Consider the following 6000-nt stretch of genomic DNA (forward strand, 5'->3'; position numbering starts at 1 on the left):
AAACTAAAACACTAATTCACTAATGGTGTTTTATATGTTCAAAAAGAACAAACATAATTCAATCTCACAAATAATTTTCTGTAAGAATAATGTACTGAATATTATTTATAAAATAATCCTTTATATAGGCTAAAAAATTTACAAAATAAAACTCTAATTAACTAGGTAAAATCGGCCACGTAGAATAGGAAACCTAATGATGGCCGAAAATCACCTCATTTTCTAACCTAATTTGGATTAATTAATTCCTTAATTTTGAAATAGGAATTAATTAATTTACAATGAAAATAATAAAATAATAAATTTCCTAAGTTGATTTGTCCAGCAAATAAATAAATGGAAACCAAATAAAAGACTAATTTCCTAAAACCAAAAGTTAAAATCAAATTTGGAAACAAATTGACTATCTTTCTAACTAAGCTAACTTTGACCAATCTCCAGCTTTTTTGGGCTCCAAATCAACTTCCATATGCTATGTAGGATGCCAAATATGATTAATAATGATTCCCACACGTTGCCCCTTGATTGGAATAAATCAAACAAGAAGAAAAGTTAAAGCCAGTAGTTAAATAGCATATTTTCGGCCAAATTGAGATGCTATCCATACAAGTCCTTTTTAGATGCTTTTGATTCTGCCTTGGCTGGATTCCATGACTTCTTAATGATATTCATTGAGTTCATGAAGTGTTGGAACCATTCTTTGCTTCCTGGAGTCCAAATTTGCACGAAAACAACTACCCAGGTCCGTATCGGCTTACACCACTCGGATGCTTTGAACAGGCTTTGTATCTTCAGGTATTGACAAGCTCTTTTGAGAATTAACTACTCTCTGTATAAATGGTTCTAGGTTGTCCTTAAACCTCTTGACTTGAGCTCTAGTGATCGGTCTAGTCTTTATCCGTATTGGGTCGGCACCCTTACATGTTGTCAGTTGTGCGGGGTTCCGGTGGATGCACATCAGATAATACTCTTTTGCTTCCACAATTGCCACTACAATTCATGACTCTTAAATGAAGGTGGTAAGACTACGGATCAATAGATTATCACTTTAAATATAACTGTCTTAAATTGAAAATAATTAGTAGCTATGGTTATTTTGTTTTCTATTTTCTGTTTCCTTTACAATGCAAAACAATAATGTAGATACTTTAACTGTATAATAAGATACAAGTTTTATTATATTGGCGTGTTTAAAGTTTATGCAAAATATTGTATATAATCCTTTTGGTTTTCCTACATTTGTAGAAATGGTCCATACTTAATTATCAGAAAATAAAAAATAAAATAAAATAATTTTCATTGAAGGAAATTAAGATGCACATTCCAAAAAAAAGAAGCCTAAAAAACTAGCAACTTTTAAATTTTTGGTCCAATTGCTATTGTTATAATTTTTTGTAAAACAGTTTTTTAATTAATTCCCATTAGTAGTACTAGTGTTTGATGTCTCAACCAAATTTATTTGTTTTAAAAAGAGTAAAACATAATTAAAGGATTGATAGAGGAAAAAAAAAAAGGAAATTAGCAAAGAAGAAAATTTTGAACTTCTATTTGGAAATAAATGTGCTTTTGATATCTAATAAAATAAAGTATTATATTTAAATTGGACTGCATTAGGTAAATGATTTTCTTTTTTTTGTTCTTGTAGTCCCCCCCCCCCCCCCCCCCCCAAAAAAAAAAAACCAACCCTTAATTGGGCTCCTTTTTCTCGAGTCATGTTAGGCGAGCCCACAAGTGGGCAAGCGGGTTGGTTCCATATAGTAGGCATGTTTTATATTGTTGTGTTTTATATTTGTTTTTCTCTGTTTGATTAAGTTTCAATATCTAGTTGGTTATTGTTATTATCGATGGTGATGCAGGCCATATAGAAATTTTAAAGACTATATTATATATAAATATATATACATATATTCATCCTAATCTCATGCTTCTTGGTTCAAATTATATGCAGGAATTGTTTGATGGTTTTTGTTATATTGTAGTAATACTCTATGACTACATCTTCTATTTTTGCTAATATTTTTATATGCATTTATTAAAAGTTCTATAATGTTGATTTACATCATATAGCAACTTAATTTAATGTGTTTTCTTTTTCTTTTCTTTTTTTCAATGTAGTAGATATGGATCAAAGAAAAGTCACTGTGTTCTTATTGCATGCCAATGATTTAGAATTAGAATCTTTTTGTATATGTTTTATGATGGTTTTGTTTATGTACATGTATGTATCGTAGCGAATGAAAAATGATATAGGTGTTAGGAATCGACAAATTGGGACTACAAAATTGCATTTGTGTTTTGTAAATAGTTTGTTAGATAATGATGAGAATTGTATTAGTCAACTTAGAATGAATAGGAAAACATTTGGTATTTTATATTAGTTATTATATAGATATATTAAAAAAAAATGGTACTGTTACATTGGAAGAGTAAGTGTGTATATTTCTATATATAATTGCTCATCATGCAAAGAATAATACAATTATCACTAGATTCTATATATCGAGGGAGACAATTAGTAGATACTTCAATTCAGTATTGAATGGAGTGTTACTCTTACATGAGATTTTATTGAGACATCTAGAACCTGTGTCAGATAATTGCTCGAATGATAGATGGAAAATGTTGAAGGTACGTTTATGAAATAGTTTGGTTATAATATTATACGTAGATTATTTGTAACATTATTTAACATAAGTAACTTTGTTTGTGACGTAGAATTGTTTGGCAGCATTAGATGAAACTTATATTAAGGTCAATATACCTAAAATCGATAAGCCAAGATATCGAACAAGGAAGGGTGAGATAGCCACAAATGTTTTAGATGTATGTAACCTAAATATGGAATTCATATTGGTATTACTTGGTTGGAAAGGTTTTGCTTCAAACTCAAAAGTACTCTGAGATGCATTAAGTAGGCTAAATGGATTAAAAGTATCAACTGGTAAGACGAATTCTCAAATTGTACATTGTAGTAGTCCAACATTGTATAAACTAATAGGAGGCATTTTTATTTTTTAGGTTATTATTACTTAGTGGATGCTAGTTACACTAATAGTGAAGGATTTGTTGCACCATATAGAGGAACAAGATATCAACTTTTCAAATAGAGAGATGATTGTGCACCCATAAATCATGAAAAATATTTCAACCTGAAGCATGCATCTGCTAGGAATATCATGAAAAAGTCTTTGGGGTTCATAAAATGCAATGGGCAATTTAAACAAGTCCATCTTTCTATCCAATTTCAACACAAATCAATATCATTGCCATATGTTGTCTTATACATAATTTTATTAGAAGAGAAATGTCACTTGATTCTAGGGAAGTTGAGTTTGATATGAGTGAAGATGTTGACATTAGTAGAGAGAAGGACATTATAGGATCAATTACTTCCTCGGATTAACGAACTAACAGAAGAGATGATTTAGCTAAACAAATGGTTGATGAGTGGAGAGGTCGTCGTGGTTAGTAGTTGATTGTTTTGTAGAATACTATGTTGTAACTACTTTATTTTATATTGTTTATTAAACCTTTTGGATAATTTGTATGAAGACCAATATTTTTGTGTTCAATATTTTAGGTTCTTATTATATTTTGTTTGATGTTATGGTATTGTTGAAATCAAAAAAATTTCATTTGAATAGCAATGGAAGTTGGAGGTAGCAATAATGATAACAGGGTATTGAATCTAAGCATGCATGGGATAACAGTGAGGAAGATTCTTTGCTAATAATTTCAAATGAGGCTGTAGCTAGTGGTCAATGTTGTGATATAGGATCATTCAAATCTAGCACAGTTAATATGATTGAGAAGTGATTGTCTGAAATGTATCCTAACTCGGGGCTATGAGTAAATCAACATATTGAATCAAAGATGAAAAAGTGGAAGAAGAAATATGGTATAATATATGATATGCTAAACAAAAAGTGAATTTGGATGGAATGACGCTCTTAAATGTGTGGAGTTTGATAGTGACAAAGCTTGAAAATCATATGTACAGGTTTTGAATTCTTTTACATATACTTTTATTTATTTTTGGACTGTTTTCTTAATTTTTTTTCATAATATACGAACTACTTTTTTTTTTAGTTAAATTTTATTTTTCTTTATTTTAAAGTAATCCAAATGCAAAAGGTTAGAGAGGTAAACATTTTTCGGTGTATGAAAGGCTTACTAACGTATTTGGGAAGGATCATGCAACAGGACTTGGAGCACAAACTTAAATTGATATGGTTAATGATATCAATATGGAGAGTGCAAATAAACACTTTAATGATGTGTGTTCTCTGACATCTGTGAATCAAACCATACATAGTGAACTGTCCATACAATCTCAATCAAGAGGTAAGAGGAAATCCAGACTAAAAGATGATGACCTTATAAGAGGGTTTGGCGACTTAACATCTTCATTGTTTAATCAATTGACTAAAGCAGTTTGAAAAATTTGAGGCCAATTATCCAAAATGCTTAGCTGTGGAGCTCAAAAGATTAGGATTATTTGTAATTGACAATCTCTAAATTTCAAAGGTAATGAGATCGGATCCATCAAACATAAGGGTTTTTAAGATTATTAAAACAGATGTGGAGAAGATTGAATTTGCTATTGGATTTTTAGATAACTAAATTAGTTTTGTTATGGATTATATATTTATGTCTATGCTCAGGGGATGACATTTATAACAACTGGATTAAAACTTATGGACATATGTTATATGTTAGTGGATGTTGGTGTCTTATTATACATTTGAAGACATATTTATGATTATATGTTATGTTTTAGTGTATTATCATGCACTTGATTGATTTAGTTAATTGTTATTTTGTCTAATTATATTCTCATTTATTATTATATGGAGGAATATTGAACAGCAAATAAAAGAATTTATGTTATGTTAAAAGGTAGACAACCAAGGATATATAATTCTTGGTCTGAATATTACCAGCAAATGTAAGGATTTAAATATAATTTATATCAAACATATAATACAATTAAAGAAGTTAAAATTGCATATGTTTTGTATGTAGAACGAATGATAAAAATCATAATGAGGCAAATCTAATACAAAATACAATCACACATATATGTGCTTACTTGAACAATGAGTGGAGTAATGGTTTCATACTAGGTTGTTTATTTGGATTATTATCAATTGGTGTATTTACTTAGTGGTTATATAAGTAAATTATCTTTATAAAATCCAATATATATTATGCATGCAGTACTTGTTAAAACTAAAACTACATGTAAAATACATATAAATATATATGTATATGTATATGTATGTATGAAGTGGAGATGGATATTCGTATATTATCAACAAGCTCTTAATTAAATATAATGTTAACTTTTTTTTTAATTTTTTGTTAATTGTTATTTGTGACTTACCATGTTATAATTTTATTTTAATTGGTTTTTAAAACAATATGTTAACATAATTTATGGGTGTAAAAAAATTACAATTGTCTGTAAATATCAATATATAATATTTATAATTCTAGTTATATATGAAGTTAAAATATTTTTATTTTTAGTTAATTGTTATTTATGAAATACTATGTTATAATTTAATTTTAATTCATTTCTAAAACAATATATTAATACAATTTGTGGGTGTAAAGAAATATTAAAATTTTGTATGTAAATATAAGTATACAAATTTAAAACTTTAATTAAATATAATATCTTTTTTGTAAATATAAATATATGAATTAATTCTTTCACTTTAAAAAATAATTATTTTAAATAATTACAAAATGGTCCATTCTAGTCCAATCCTGCACCAAACATGAGATAACTAATCCACCATTCAGTCCGGAACTGTGTCAAATACAAAATTGGACTATTTCTATCATGTCCGATCGAAACCTATCATATCTGATGCAGTCCGATCTAGACCTATCCTGCATACCCAACGGGCTGCTCTTAGAGTACTACTCAAAACCGTAACCTCTTCCACCATCAAGGTTGTTCTTCTGTTGGTTAATTAGCTATAATGGTCC

The sequence above is a fragment of the Ziziphus jujuba genome, chromosome 8 (assembly GCF_031755915.1).
Source record: "Ziziphus jujuba cultivar Dongzao chromosome 8, ASM3175591v1".
Taxonomy (NCBI): Eukaryota; Viridiplantae; Streptophyta; class Magnoliopsida; order Rosales; family Rhamnaceae; genus Ziziphus; species Ziziphus jujuba.